The sequence below is a fragment of the Ruditapes philippinarum genome, unplaced genomic scaffold, assembly GCF_026571515.1.
Source record: "Ruditapes philippinarum isolate M1 unplaced genomic scaffold, ASM2657151v2 ctg1574_1_1_1_1, whole genome shotgun sequence".
NCBI lineage: Eukaryota > Metazoa > Mollusca > Bivalvia > Venerida > Veneridae > Ruditapes > Ruditapes philippinarum.
Genome location: NW_026852985.1, coordinates 71,936 through 90,050, shown reverse-complemented (window position 1 = coordinate 90,050; position 18,115 = coordinate 71,936).

The following is an 18,115-nucleotide window of genomic DNA, read 5'->3' as shown; positions in this document are numbered from 1 at the left end:
TTTTTTGAAGTGGTTACTTCCCTTTTGTATGTACACTAAAGCCGAAAAATTCAGGGGAGATCACTGCGTAAAGATGGTCAAAGACAGGCGCATCAATTTTCAAGCAAAGTAATTCCCGAATGGTCGAAGATTTCTAATATTGTTTTATTGTATTTTCTGATCGAAAATAACTAAATACAAAGCGGACATTCAATCTCTGACACAGAAGTTTACGACAAACCTAACAACAAGTAGTTCTCAAAACAGCTTAAAACTAGCGATTTAAAAGAAAGAAATATTTTATTTTGTTACAAGTATCCAACAAATTACAACGCATTTAAAGTTAAACAATAGCGTTGGCTTATAGAATTGTCAATAAATGCACAATCACAAATTACGAGGATGAATATGATTTTATCAATGAAAATACTATTTTTAGCCATGTAGATTACCGAATACTACACAAACCGAGTAGTGGAATATATAGATTCTACATGTCGGACTGTTTGGGCGAGAGAATTTTGCTAAAATATTTACTTCAATTTTAAACAACAGGTTTACCCTGAACAAAATACCTCGAAATTAATAAGGATTACAAACCTGAATGCAATGGAAGTTCTAAATTTAGAATGACTTGATATTATTCAGACTTTCTGTGTATAACTTCTCCGTGGTACAGTGGTAATGCGCTCGCTTAGTGAGTGAGAGGTCTCGAGTTCGAATCTCAGTCGAGGAATTTTTTTTTTGTTAAATTCTTTTTTTAAGTGTTTTTGTTAAGGAAGTAGCCATGATTTACAAGGATAAGTGTGGCTGTCGTAAAAAAAGTACATAAATGATTTTTTGATGCAACTCTAGTTATGCAGAATTCCGTATGTGCCTTACAAAATGAATTATAATACATAAAAATAAACTTATACAGGAAAATGCATACAGATATACAGTACGATTTAGATTGCAAAGATCAGAAAATACCACAGAACTTGCAGCCCTTTGATTCTTTATAAATATACATGCTTATAGTAAGCTTCAGGATTATTTACATCTGTGTTAAACAACAGTTAAAAGTCGTTACAAGCCCTAATTTAGAATAATATGGTTTTCTTCAGGCCGATCACATATAAATTTAACCGTGGCTGAAGGGTTTTCGGGCTCGCTTAGGAAGCGAGAGGTCTGGAGTTCAAATCCCAGTAAAGGTAACTCATTTTTTTAAATTGTTAAAGTCAAATAAACATTGGATTGAATATCAGTGTTGCAATTAGTCTTATAGCCAATTTACTACAATTAAAACGCTGGAAAGCATTGGTGGCACTAAACATATATAATCTCACAACCTGCACCTTTCTTACATTCTGAGACCCAAACAAATTCAGCGCCTTCTGTGCTTTGATTTTCTATTGTCAAGTGATTTGTATCAATATGTAAGAAAATGTGATATTGATATTAGCTATAAGTCTGACCATTCAATAATATATTTAGATATTTGTTTTGTTCATGTGACTCATGGAAAAGGTTTATGGAAATTTAACAATGCTCTTTTACAGGATATTGAATTTTTGAATATTATTAATAAGAAAATAAATGAAGTAAAATTACAATATTGTTTACCAGTATATAATATTGATTATGTGTTGGATATAAAAAATAATGACATAGACTTTGTTATTTCTGATGATCTTTTTTAAGAAACGCTTCTTATGGAAATAAGGGGTAAAACCATTTCTTATAGCTCTTTTAAGGTCAAAGAAAGAAATATTTTTGAAAAACAACTTATGGAGGAAATTATTTATATTGAGCAAAATTTAACAGATGACAATAAAGAAAAGCTTTTACATTTACAGAATGAGCTAAATGAGTTAAGATCCAACAAAATAAGAGGAGCTATGATTAGGTCAAGGTCAAAATGGATAGAATGTGGAGAAAACCTTCAAATTATTTTTTAAATTTAGAGAAATCACATTGCACAGAAAAAGTTATACCTTTTATAGAAATAGATGATGGAACATTTATTTATGACCAAAAGGATATATTAGAAAAAACTTGTTCATGTTATGAAAATTTATATAATGAGGTAAATTAACTTCAGAATCAAACATTGATAGCGAACTAAGAAATTGTGTAGTTACTAAGTTAATGATGAATCATTTAATCTTGAAGGTTTACTCTCATATGATGAAGTTTCTTTAACATTAAAAAATATGAAAAATGATAAAAGCCCGGGTTGTGATGGCTTTACAATAAATTTTTTTAAAACATTTTGGAACAGAATTGGATATTTTGTAGTTAGGGCTATAAATTATGCTTATAATGTAAATACTTTTTCAAGAAATCAAAAACTAGGGACAATCACATGTATTCCAAATGAAAATAAAGCAAAACAATTTTTGAAAAACTGGAGACCAATAACTTTATTAAATGTTGTTTATAAATTGGCATCTGGTAGTATAGCAAATAGAATTAAAGGTGTTTTAGATATTTTAGTGTCAAAAGATCAAACTGGATTTGTTAAAAATAGATATATTGGAGAAAATACTAGATTATTGTATGATATAATGAAATATACTGAAGATAATAATATACCTGGTTTAATTATGATGATCGATTTTGAAAAAGCCTTTGATACATTATCTTTTAAATTTATAGAAAAATGTATTTTACTGTTTAACTTTGGTCCTATGTTAAGGAAATGGATATCATTATTTTTATATAATACTGAAACTTGTGTTATTCTAAATGGTTTTTTATCTATGTTCTTCAAAGTTAAACGAGGCTGTAGGCAAGGTGATCCAATTTCACCGTATATTTTCATTTTATGTACAGAAATATTAGCTATTAAAATAAAACAATGTAACGATATTAAAGGTATACATATAGATGGTGAAGAATATAAAATTACACAATTTGCAGATGATACATCACTTTTGTTAGATGGTACTGAAAAATCATTAAATAATGCTCTAAAATTGTTGAATATATTTTCAGAGATTTCTGGACTAAAAGTTAATTTTGATAAAACCAAAGTCATTTGGATAGGTTCCCTTAAGTACAGTACTAGGTCAATCAAGACAAAATGGAAACTTACATGGGGTGATACACAGTTTAAATTGCTAGGTTTGATATTTGATGTAGATTCAGACAAAATGATTGATTTGAATTTTTATGAAAAACTACAAAAGGTAAAAAATAGTATAAGTCATTGGAAAAAAAGAATGTTGACACCAATAGGTAAAGTCACTGTTGTAAAGTCTATTTTACTTCCATTATTTACACATTGTTTTACAAGTTTGCCAACTCCTAGTGCAGTATTTTTAAAGACCCTCAATGATATATTTTATGACTTTATATGAGGAGGCAAGGCAAAAATAAAGCAATCAGTTATGACAAAGACATACAAAGAAGGTGGTCTTAACATGGTTGATATTTATAGTTATATACACTGTTTAAAGATAAAAAGGTATGTTAGTAATAGTGATGGAAAATGCTTTAACCTTGTAAAATCACTGTTTAATATTAATAAAATTTTTGATACTGGAAAATTGTTCTGTGATTTGATTATTAATAGAATAGATTCTGGATTGATGTATTGAAAGCCTATATTGTACTTATTGATAAGCTCAATATAGATGATATTGAACAAGTGCTACATATGCCACTATTTTATAACCATAAATTGTTAACAGGAAGTAATATTTTTTTCATTAAATCTTTATATGATCATGGATTTAGATTTGTAAAGGATATTTTAAATCAACATGGAGAATTTTTAGACTTAAGTTACATAGAACAAATTACATGTAAACCAATAAATTTTATACAGTATCATAGTTTGAAATTGGCAATAAAAAGATACACACAAAACCTAAATATTTGTATTCAAAATGACTTACTGTATGTTCAGTATCCTATTATAAGTTGTTACATCAAACATATTATAGTTGTCAATAGCAATCATAAATATGTTTATGAAACCATGATAAAAACTATAGAGGTACCTACATGCCAAGAAAAATGGATATCTTACTTTGGAGACATTTCCCTAAATTGGCAGTTTATATATGGTTATGTATTTAAATGTACTAAAGATTCATACTTACAATGGTTTCAGACAAAAATTATTCACATTGGCAACAAACTTTCTTTTATTTAAAATGAAATTAGTTAATTATAAAATGTGCACTTTTTGTGAATGTCAAGAAGAAACACTGATACATGTACATCTATTTTGGGAATGCAAAAAGATTCAGCCAATATTTCAGTTTCTGAAAGAAAATATACATAATTTTGATACCTTTTTTTATTGTAAATCTTTTATTCTTGGCTGTGAATTAAATGACTATAGATATGATATTTTATTTTTAGAATTAAAAAGATATATATATATTTGTCTAAGCGATAAAAATTGTTACCTACTTGTACTGGTTTTAAAAATAGCTTGAAATTAGCTTGGAATATTTATAAAAATATATATTTGACAACAGAAGAAATCAATAGATGGGTAATTGTAAAATCTCTTATTGTGTAACTGAAATAACTACATCAAAATTTGGTTATTCCACTAATATAAAAGACAACAACTTCAATGCATACAAGATATTTCTTTCAGATGTAAATTTTGCTTTTCTTTCTTCGTTTTATAAACTAAATAAATGATATAGATATTAATCTTATTAACTACATGTATATGTGTTAACTCTTTAATCATTATGGAATGTGATATAATGACATAATGTATATGATATGTTTGATATATATGTTAAGATGTTTGTATGATTATATGACTTGATTGATATATACATTATGATTGAATTCAATACATGTAAGGTATGATGGGGATGCCCTCGACCCCTTCCAGACCTATTACGAGGAAAATAAACGGGGTTACCCAGTTGGGGCCTCAAAAAAAAAGTTAATAACATTTCTAGATACAGTAAATGACTACTAAAATAGAGCAGTCTTTTTATGCCGATATGTAAAGAAAAATATATTGATGAGTTTGTAAAAAATTGCAAGTATATAAAGTCTACTTGAAAAACGATTTAAAAGTTGTAAAGCACTTAAACATTCAATAAGTATCCAATATGTCTCTTTCAACAGTCTCCCCATGTAATCGGCATGATACGTCTGTAACGTTTAGCTTGGCTGTATGGTATACACTCTTTACATTTATTAGGGTGGCATGAGCTATACTCCAGATATTGAGGGACATCTATAGTGTATATATGAATTTCCGTTGATAATGTACAATGTTACATCAAGAAATGACACTTTTTTTCGATATATTATATGTAAATTTAATTGTAGGATGACATGTATTTAATTTGTTTATGAAATCATGTAAAGCACTTATAGAATGATCCCATATCATAAATATACCATCTAGAAAGCGGAGCCAAGTCGTAGGTTTAAGGTCATAACTGTATAAAAAATTACATTCTAATTTGCCCATGAATAGCAATGCGTTTGTAGAGGGCCATTGAACTACCCATAGCGGTACTTAAAATTTGTAAATAATTTTCATTATTAAATTGAAAATGATTACTTTTAAGTGTCAATTTAAGAAGAGTGCATATTTCCTCCGTTGATAATTTACTACCCCATTTTTCATTATCAACAAGCAGCTATCCCATCTTCATGTAGGATATTTGTATACAGTGAAGTTACATCCAAAGTAACAAGTACTGAATCTTTTGAATTTTAGGTAAGGCTTTTATTTTACGCAAAAAATCAGAGGTATTTTTCACATTCGACGGTAATGATTTTATATATCGTTGTAATATAAAGTCAAAGTATTTTAAAATATTTTATGCATAACTATTGCATGCAGAAACATTTTGTCTGCCTGAATATCATATGGGTAGACTTTTAATATAAATCTTTATGAATTTTGGGCAAGATATAGAATTGGCGCGTTCTTATGATGTCTGGAAAAATGTCAAATTCGCTAGTTATGTTACTGTTTATTTCAGATATCTCTGAATAATAAGTTTTATTTCCTGTGACAAGTTATTGACTTTTTTTATTTACACCTTCTTATTCTATATTGTCTGCGATTTGTGAAAAAACTCTCTATCTATATTGTCTGCGTTTTACTATATATCCTATTTTGTCTGCATAAGCATCTGCGTTTTAGACCGACCCGTGATACTGCGCAGGCGTAAGAACCGTACGGCTATGAAAATCGTAAGATTTTAAGTTGAACATACGACCGCGTTGATAAAACGGTCTTAAAGTCGAGCGTACGACAATCGTAGATCAAAAGTGTACGATAAGATTTCCAAAATCTTACGATCGTTTATAAGACGGGCCCTTGGGACTTTGCATATGGATTTTTTTCAGTTTTGTTAGAGTTATTGCCCTTGACTTACAGTAGTATAAATTTGCAATTTGCAACTTGTTCATGCATAAATGTAGCTCAAAAAGTATTTCACTTGTAGGCCTGAAAGTTTACAAGAATGTTGGTCAGCATGTGTACTTATGCATCGTGGGTTTGCTTGTGGATTTATTCAGTATTTATTTAGTTACTACCCTTAACTTAGTAAAAGATTTTTAGTTTTCAACTTGTGGCACAAAAAGTTTTGACCTAGAGTCATAAAATTGACAGAACAGAGAACAGTGGGGCACCCGCGTCCCATGGACCCGTTTCTAGTTTCTTTTTGATTACACCTGTGATAAATATGTTTGAAGGTCGAGGCTTTCCCCTAAATTTTGAAGAAGTCACGTCCGCTTTGATTTGTGCATATGTAGCGTGATTTTCTTATTTAACATTATTTGTTTTTTGTCTTTGAAATTTGAAAAAAACAGAGAGCGCAAGATTTGTGAAATCTATTTACAACGAACATTTTTAATTAGAATAATTAGATAAAATTGAGATATTTCCACATTAAATGTTGAAATATCTCTGATTCAATCAAGTTGTAATTCATACCATTGAATATCAAAAGACATTTAAAGCATTGAATATTTAAAGGCATTTAAAGATAACGTTGTTTTACAAAATTTGAAAATTTGTTTTTATACTGTTTTCTTGGCAGCAATCAGAGAAATTTTAAAACTGCCATGTCTGTCATTCGTAGAAGTTTGAGTTCTTTACAAATAGGTAATACATTACAAAGATAATTGATCTGCCATTTTCCCTTGATGATACATTTGCTTGATTGTAACGTTTGGGACTTGCTGCTTTTGAATATTAATATTTCATCAACAATATCATGTTTCAAAATATTCCTTTTGTGTGCAATGTTTCAAAGACTTGAAATGGGCGTTTTTTAAGGAATTTACAAATCTACTTAACATACCTTAATTTTTGAAAACTGCTGCCAAAAACGTGTATACAGGTCTTCACAAGAATAACATACTACCCCTATTAAATAGAAAGGGCAGCAAAAACATATATACAAAACATTAAAAGTATTATTGGTCTACAATGGTCGCTGTTAAGCCGCATTTAGCTCCAAACATATATAACTACCGTTTCAGCAAACATGGATCCCAATAAAGTGGAACTATACACCCGGAGATACTATATATTGACTAATAAAGCTCCCTTAGTAAAAGAATGCAAGAGATATAATGGCATATGATTATGTTTTTCATGTATTACACACACGTTTAGTCGGTCATCATCATCATCATCAAATTAATCATCACTGTTGTAGATTCGATTCCTAACAGGTACTTTGGATTCTTTCATGTGAGAAAGCTACCCAGCTAGCTTACTAAACGTCGGTGCTTCAATTCAGGTGCCCGTTCGTGCCAGTTTTTTCTTCTTCACGTAACCCTTCTTTCACTAGTAAAGCTGTGAAGTCGTCATATGACACCCAACAATAAAAAATACATAAATAAATATGAACTTGATAATCATAAATTATCATCATCATCATCATTATCATCAACATCAAAGTTGTCGGTATCGGTACATTATCATTATTATAGTCATGGTACCACAATAATGAACTGTGGAAAGAGAGCTATAAATATGTAAAGTCGGATCATGCATCTCATCCTTATCAACAACATAAATATATAGTTATTTTGAGGTTTGTTGTCACGTATATACTAAATACTATGAACATAAATGTTTGTGGTATTGCATACTTTCCATAATGAACCAATTCACTTTAAAGGTAATCAAGAATTTTCAAAATATAGAAACAAAACTTGATTCGCTGTCGATTTTTAGAAACATGCAATATGTAAATATTTTATGCCGTCACGGCAATATCATGTTTCTTTGAAAGTTTTATAAAAAGGTTCCTGGTAGATTTTTCCTCTAGGGCATTCATTCAGAGTAACAATCATAATAATCATGGATGTTAAACTTCCTTGGCTGTTTTCATATTCATCATTCTACAACCTTTTCTTATCAAATGGTTTTAAAATTAAGTCGGTCATGTTCCGAATACATGGTAAACAGCAAGGTGTTCGTAAAGGTGTTCGTAATTATAAATGTGCGAAGGAAATTTTTAGCAACGTGGGTAATTAATCGAGTATTAATAAAACATCTTTAATAGAATGTATTTCTATACAAAGTTTATTTCCGCGTGAAGGAGTATGCATACAAGTTTTAAAATATTTGAAATTATCCTGGAAAATAGTTGAAAAAATTTAATTTTAACAAAATGATAAACAACCAGTTGTTCTAAATCAATAAGTTTGTCTTTGGCACATAAGTTTAGATATATAATCTAAATACATGTGTACATCTAAGATAAATTCGTATAAATAAAATATATTGCTCCAGTAAGCACTTGATACCTTCAAAATACAAACAGATTTGAAATGTTGTAAATGTTTATTAATCAAAGAAACAAACACGTATGCACATGCTTATATTTGTGATTATATGTTGATATCTAAATTTTGTTAAGTAAGCATATTTCATAGATATACAGGCAAACATATCTTCGGAACCACAATTGCTGGTAACGCTCGAAACACAGAGCTTTAACACACAATAACACAATAATTTATAAATATAATTGGTTTTCTTTAAAGAATTTACTGTTTGCAAGGCTACTTTATTTTATGGATTTTTTTAAGGTGAAGGTAACGGTAACACGATTTTGTCATGGTTTAGTTATTATAAGGTATTTTATACAAAGATTTTACTTAGAATTATCAACATTCAATTCAATTCATTTTAAAGATGTATTGCTTTCTGTAAAACCCAACCATATCATTAATAGTCTCATGACATTGTCCGGTTTCTATATAATTACAAATAGGGGCCGATAAATGTTTAGGAACTACTAAAATACCTTAAGACGAAAAGAAATGCTTTTGTCTGGTGTGTAATTCTGTTGAAGATGAATATCATTTTGTTATTGTACAAGTAGTCTGTATACCGACGCCAAAGAAAATAATCAGATAGCTTTACATGATATTAGGTTTCAGCTAAAATTTCTAAATTTGCAACGTATTCTCGGTGTCCATAATGTTATTTAAATGCAATGTGTATTACCTTTATAACTATATTTAAAACAACTTTGAAAGTGATAAATTATGCAAGCAATTTAACACGCCAAAAGATATACAAGTACTATAATAAATCATTTACTTGCCTACTGGCTCTCGGCTCAGATTTTATTATTTAAAGTCTCATCTTTGTAACATGTTCACACACATCTGCATTCAAAACATTTCACAAAACCAACGATATTCCTTTATTCAACATCTTCAAAAGTATCAGTACATATAAACTCATATTTGGTTATTCTAAATTTAACATTGAAACGGTATGTGTTATGCAGACATGCGTAAAAGAATTTTCGTGTCGAACTGTCACCATAGAACCTCCCCATACCAGAGCAAGACCGGTCATGACCCGCACCAAAGCTTCACGTAATAGTGCGAACCGACACATAACGTATCCCCGTTTATATACTTAAATCGTTAACGCCAAATAGATATTTTGTCAGTCGCTTGGACCATTAACTAGAATTCAATGAAAGATCTTAACAAACTCGCCATATTACTAGTTTTCAGCAAAAAAGGAGAGAAAAAGGAAAAACGGCATTAAAACATGATATCTTGTTATGTATGCAATATATTATATGTATATAGTATTATCACTGTTCTGTTTTTAGAACATAAACTACATGTATGGCAACAAAAAGTTTCTTACCTGTTATAGAAAATTCTAGATTATGATTCGTGAATTATATTTCTAAAAGATAGAAATGTCCAGATTATTCTTTGTTGTTGAAAGTGCTAGATTATGATTACTGTAAAACATAATAGACTATTCTAAAATGTTCTTAGTTTATATATATATTACGAGATATTTTTCATTTTTTTACCTTTATATTTTAAGTCATCAGTTACCTTTCAAGTCATTTGGAGTATTATTCAACTTGGATATTAAGTAATTTATTGGAGCTTGGATTTTAAAATAGATTAAATTATTCATGTGGACTTTTATTGTGGGAAATTATTCTAAAGTGTTCTTGGATTTAACTTAGATTTAACTGTGCTTTCAAAAAGGGAGCATTCCAGGATCAGACAAGACATTTGAGATTTATATTTTTATTTGGACTTCAGGTATTTGTAAACATAAATTGTTATTTAATATATCTGTAATAATTTTTCTGTTATAAATTTGTGATTGTTACAAGTTTGTTGCTGGCTTTTCTTAATATTGTTAGATTGTTATATGCACATCTGTATACATATACTAGTTTTTATTGCACTATAAACTCATACTCATACTGTGTCCACCAACAGTGTGTAGAGTTTAAAATATAACATATTTACTTGTTTGTTTATTTGACATTTAAAAAGAGACTGTGTAGCAATTATGAATATTTTCTATGAAACATTTAAGCATGGTATGTCTTTTGAATATGGATTGAAATTTCACCGTGTGGCGGCTGAAATTGTCGCCATGTACAATCAGAAATGTTATATTCCCGATCATTAAAAAGTTTTTTTAAGCTCACCTGAGCTTGCTCGGTGTGAGCTTTTAGGATCTGTGAATGTCCGTCGTCCGTCCGTCGTCCGTCGTACGTCCACAATTGCTTGTGAACACTCTAGCGGTCGCATTTTTGCCTCAATCATCATCAAACTTGGTCAGGATGCTTATCTAGTTAAAAGCTCGGATGAGTTCGAACATGGCTCATCTCGAATGAAAAACTAGGTCACAAGAGCTAAAAATAAAAAACCTTGTGAACACTCTAGAGGTCACATTTCTGACGCAATCATCATCAAACTTGGTCAGGATGTTTTTCTAGGTGAAAGCTCGGATGAGTTCGAACATGGCTCATCTCGAATGAAAAACTAGAGGTCACAAGAGCTAAAAATAAAAAAACCTTGTGAACACTCTAGAGGTCACATTTCTGACGCAATCATCATCAAACTTGGTCAGGATGTTTTTCTAGGTGAAAGCTCGGATGAGTTCGAACATGGGTCATCTCAGATGAAAAAGTAGGTCACCGGAGCTAAAAATAGAAAAACCTTGTGAACACTCTAGTGGTCACATTTTTGACCCAATCATCATCAAACTTGGTCAGGATGCTTGTTTAGATAAAAGCTCGGATGAGTTCGAATATCGGTCATCTCGGATGAAAAAGTAGGTCACCGGAGCTATAAATAGAAAAACCATTGTTAACACTCTAGCGGTCACATTTTTGCATCAATCATCATCAAACTTGGTCAGAATGCTTATCTAGTTGATAGCTTGGATAAGTTCGAAAATGGGTCATCTCGGATGAAAAAGTACGTCACCAGAGCTTAAAATAAAAAACTTGTTAACACTCTAGTGGTCACATTTTTGCATAAATCATCATCAAACTTGGTCAAGATGCTTGTGTAGGTGATAGCTCGGATGAGTTTGAACATGGGTCATCTCGGATGAAAAAGTAGGTCAACGGAGCAAAAATAGAAAAACCTTGTTAACACTCTAGTGGTCACATTTTTGCCTCAGTCATCATCAAACTTTGTCAAGATGTTTGTCTAGGTGATAGTTCGGATGAGTATGAACATGGGTTATCTCGGATGAAAAAGTAGGTCACCGGAGCTAAAAATAGAAAAACCTTGTTAACTATCTAGCGGTCACATTTTTGATCAATCATCATCAAACTTGATCAAGATAGTTGTCTAGGTGATAGCTCAGATGAGTTCGAACATGGGTCACCTCGGATGAAAAATTAGGTCACCAGAACTAAAAATAGAAAAACCTTGTTAACACACTAGTGGTCACAATTTTGACTCAATTGTCATTAAACTTGGTCAGGAAACTTGTCTAGGTCATTGCTAGGAATAAATCAAACATGGGACATCTCGGATGAACAACTAGGTCACAGGAGCTAAAAATAGAAAAATCTTGTAAACACTCTAGTGGCTACTATTGTGATCCAAATATTCTGTTAATTGGTCTGAAAGTTTGTTTTGATGATTTCTAAGTCAAGATCGAACATGGGTCATCTTGGATGAAAAACTAGGTCACACCGCCCAAATATGGAAAAAAACCTTGTTAAGATTCTAGTGGTCACATTTTCGACTCAATTATCATCAAGTTTGGTCAGGATGCTTGTCTAGGTAATTGCTTGGATGAGTTTGAAATCGCATGTGAAACTAGGTCACCGGAGCTAAAAATAGAAAAATCTTGTTAACACTCTAGTTGCTACTGTTTAGATCCAAGTATCCTGGAAATTGTCTGAAAGTTTGTTTTGATGATTTCTAGGTCAAGTTTGAATATGTGTCATCTGGGTAAAAAACTAGGTTGCACTGCTCAAATATGGATAATCCTTGTTAATACTGTAGTGGTCACATTTTTGACTCACCTGTCATGAGACTTGGTCAGAATGCTTGTCTAGGTAATTGTTTGGATGTGTTTGATAAGTCAGATGAGCGATCTTGTTGTGTGTGATAATTTTGTTTCCTTGTAATTAATCTTTCTTTCTTTTAGATTCCATTGTTCGTAACTGAAAAACATAAAGACACCCTAATACTAAATTACTTGCTTTTCATAGGTAGCATTAAGCTTCATAACCTCTGACCCCCTTCAAGGTTCCATTATAATTTGTTCCATCCAATTGTTTTCTTCTTTGATGTTATTGTATTCTTGTTGTCTGCTTTTTCCTTCTTTTGACATGAAAGTCTAATAATGCACCGTTTTCTTGCATTTGCGCATCTACAGTATTCCTCGGACTTTACCAAATCGCTCTGCCTAGCTTGCTCGGACTTTAAAAGCGTTCTCGTTCTTTTACTGATCCTAATGCACGAATGAAGTTACATTTATGCGTTGTTAAAGGATGGCATCAAATGACATCTCTCAAGACTGACGAAACATACCTGAGATGCTTATCTTTATTTCATTTCATAAACAGGACGCAATTTCTGGTGGGATAATCTCTGATTTGACAGAAACATGCGAGAAACTGAGGGAGCCATTGAATGACCTAGAAACGTAAAAAACAGAATACGTAGAAAAAGTGAACGTTAAGCAAGCACATCAGCCACCGGTAAGTTTTATTCATGTTCATGTTTTAACGATGAGAAAAAAACATTTGTTTAAAAAGTAATTATTTACATATCTCATTAAAGATCCTATATGTTGTGATTTAAGTGGAAAACCACACTAAGTGAAATTATATATATGTACATACTTATGAAAATAAAACGATGTTTAAACATCGAAGAATATGTAAAATATGTACTGCAAATATTTGTGCATATTATATGTAATCATTAAAATGTATGCATTCATTTCTTATTGTAAAATTTGACTTAAACTTAATAGAAATTATTTTTTATATAATTTTTTATTACCTCCCTTTGTTTACATTAAATGTTAAATTCGGATATATCTTTATAAATAATGCTTTTTGGAACCTACAATATTGATAAATCTTAATGTGAGCTTCATATTTATGATTTAAAACCATTAAAAAATTGTGATACAGGGTGACGGAAATATTTATAATCTTTATATATGTTCTTAGTTACAATATGATATTTTTATCGTCAATTTGAGCTGCATGTAATATATTGAAATGTTGACTGTAATAATGGTGTTTTACTTACAGGTGATATCAGAAAAAGTAAAGTGCATGTATAGATTAAAGTTGAAATATTAGAATTATGTACAGATTAAGTGCAAGGGGCGTCAATGTAATATCAGTTTTGTAAAAATTGGTCGGTCTTGAAGTGGAACTATTGAGACAAGGCACTTTGTAGCTATTTCGCAGAAAAGCAACGTTCGTCTTGTCCTTCAGCTGATTTTTTATAAGCATTGGTATAAACATGAACAGGACACATTTCAAGCATTTAAAAATGTTTTTGAACTGTTGCTAGCCCTTGTTATCTAATTGTGTGCAACGGGCTCTTTTAATAGAGATACTGTATGCCGCCATTTTTCCACACGCATAAGACAGAAGTATGACGAAAAATATGTTGTCAGTCTGTAAATTCGGTTTGCCTTTTTGGGCTTAGGATTGTTTCCTGAAAACTGTTAAAATGAATATACAAAAACCGACCTTTCTACAGTCATTCATTAAAACGTTTCCCGTATTTACTTGTACTTTTTACCATTTTTATTATGCTCCCCGAAAAATTTCGGGGGAGCATATAGTCGTCGGGTTGTCCGTCCGTCCGTCCGAACGTACGTCCCGAATTCGTGTCCGGCCCATAACTTTGTTATTTGAAGTCGGATTTTAAAAATATTTCACAGAAATGATCACCATATTGAGACGACATGTCGCGCGCAACATTTGGAGCGCTACCTTGATGATCAAGGTCACAGCATGACCTTGCAGCAAAATCGTGTCCGGTCCATAACTTCATTATTTGAAGTCGGATTTTAAAAACATTTCACAGAAATGATCACCATATTGAGACGACGTGTTGCGCGAAACATTTGGGTCGCTACCTTGAAGGTCAAGGTCACGGCATGACCTTGCAGCGAAACCGTGTCCTGCCCATAACTTCGTTACTGGAAGTCGGATTTAACAACTATTTCACAGAGATGATCACCATATTGAATCGACGTGTCGCGCGCAACATTTGGAGCGCTACCTTGATGATCAAGGTCACAGCATGACCTTGCAGCAAAATCGTGTCCGGTCCATAACTTTGTTATTTAAAGTCGGATTTTAAAAATATTTCAAAGAAATGATCACCATATTGAGACAATGTGTCGCGTGCAACATGTGGGTCGCTTTCTTAAAGGTCAAGGCCATGGCATGACCTTGCAGCAAAATCGTGTCCGGCCCATAACTTCGCTATTTGAAGTTTGATTTAAAACGTTTTTCACAGATATGATTAACATATTAAGATGACGTGTGATGCACAACATTTGGGTCGCTACCTTGAAGGTCAAGGTCACAGCATGACCTTGCAGCAAAATCGTGTCCGGCCCATAACTTCGCTATTTGAAGTTGGATTTAAAAAAGGTATTTCACAGACATGATCATCATATTAAGATGACGTGTCATGCACAGCATTTGGGTCTCTACCTTGAAGGTCAAGGTCACGGCATGACCTTGCAGCGAAACCATGTCCTGCCCATAACTTCGTTACTGGAAGTCGGATTTAACAACTATTTCACAGAGATGATCACCATATTGAATCGACGTGTCGCATGCAACATTTGGGTTGCTAGGTCAAGGTCACAGCATGACCTTGCAGCAAAATCATGTCCGGCGCATAACTTCGTTATTTGAAGTCGGATTTTACAACTTTTTCACAAAAATTATCACCATATTGAGACAATGTGTCTTGCACAATATTTGGGTTGTTTTAACACTTAACTTTAAGTTTAAAACTTTGTCTGTGACATGACTCTGACACAACAAGAGGTATACCTTCCTGTGTCCAAAACCTATTTGGGGAGCATCACCCGGTCCAACCGGCTCTTGTTTACTACGTCTCACATTCTCATAAATAAACTAAAAAAGGACAAAATAAAAGGAATCAAGAAAGCTTCTTAACTTTTAAAATTAATGAATATCTGAAATTTTCTTTCTCGAACCATATGAGAATCGACTTTTCCATAAGGCGGAGGAGCTTAATTGTAACTATTTAGAAACTCCTATATTGACAACATAACAGTTTCACTTAATGATCTACTTAAAATATATTATGCACAATGTCAAAATATACAGATAAGTGAAGCAAAAATTTGAAAATCTCTGGGTGATGATTGAATGAAATGCACAGGAAATGAACTATAATTTAATAAAACAGTTAAGCTTAAAAACAAAAAATTAAATTGGGGGAAAATGCACTTTTATTCTGTTTTAATCTTTACAAAAAGTGTAAATCACTGCTCTTTAAAATGATCTGACCATTACCATTATAATTGATACTTTCTCTTAACAACATTAACCCCGACGTACTCTAGATGGTCTGAACTAACTAAGAAAAACACAAATTGTATCTTTTGTCGTATTACGGAAAGAGAACTCACAGATGATTTACATTTTAATTCAATGTAGTATATAAATATACAGCCTGTACAAATTATACCTATTAGTTATTTTATATCTTAACTTATGGTTGTTTTAGTTAAAGGTAATGATTTTAGGCATTAATAGCTTTTAATACATTAAAGATTTAATTTGTTTATAATTGGCCAAAATTTTGTCAATTTTATCTCATTTATAATTTCATCTCTTTTATCTTCTAAGATTAATATAAATGATATATACATGTCTATTATTCTAAAAATAAATATTTATATATAATGGTGGTATATTAAGTATTGATATTTGTGGATTAAGTATTGATATGTACCTGTGGGACACTAGTACATGTAGTATACTTTAACTTACATGGATATTAACAAAGATATTAGAAATCTGTCAATTCCATTTTTTGAGACGACACCAATCTTTATTTTCTTTTTTCATGCATTGTAACATAACTATGCAATATGTTTATTTTTATGATATCATTATAAAATGCAAAAATATTTCAGTTTTCTTTTTTGTACTACTTGTTATGAAATTTATTTGCACCAACATCCAGAGAATACCGAATTTACATTGGCTATTCATATTCATATCTATCGTCTGCCTTTTGTTATTTACCCTATCAGCAGAGTACTATATTAAAACACCAATGCACAGCATGACTTTTGACACTTCAATCTTCTGTAACTATTTTCTGCTCATGTATGGTATTTTATTAAAAAAAGAAACAGATCTGCATTAAAGTGAAAAGGGAGTTGCAAAAGTTTTATGTATTTAAATATTTTCTTTAAAATATATTATCTTCTTAAACGGACAAGGTAATTTGTCAAATCTAATATAGAAAAAAAAATAACATTTCCCTGTTCAGAAACTAAAAAATGATTATAATGCAGAATTGCCAGAAATGTGGATAAATATTGATATGAGGTCTTTCCAGAATAGTTAACACTGATATTGATTTTAAGCCAGTTTTTTATGATAAGATTAGAAATTTCCACTTCGAAGACGATAATGACAATAATATCTAACATGCGTTTATGGCATTATTATTTTTTTTTTTTACATTTGATTATACAAAAATCATACTTAGTTATTTATCTTACATGTCTTACATGTATTTTGGAGGAAAAAACAGGAAATTTTAAATAAATATTGCAAACATCTGCATTTTTGTTATTTACCCTGAGGCCCTCTTATCAGCAGGAGACCAGTATAATGAAAACAGTCATTCTCAGAAAAATACCAATACACAGCATAACTTGAGACTGTCCTCTTGTATAAAAGCATTCCCTTTATGCATTAATTTTTTAATATAGAAATCTTAAATAAAGTTATCAATTTTATTTATTTCATGCACAGATATATAAACTTACATTTAGCTCAATGATTTCATGGACAATTTTTAATTATTTATATCTTTAAAAAGTATGCAAGCATTTCATGGTTGAAAAACATAATATCACAGTGTATGGATTGTTTTAAAATCAATGAATAAATATTCTCTTTCAATCTTGAACATGAGCAGTTGCCTCTTAAGTTATATATTATTATGCTGAATGGTAAGAAATGTGGATAAATGGAAAAATATAGAAATTTCCACTTTAGAGACAATAATATCTAATATGCATTTATGCCTTTACGATTTTTTATTGTATATTTGATTAAACAAAAATTATTGTCATTTATCTATATGACTAACTAGCCTGAGTTCCAACGCCTGATTAATCCCA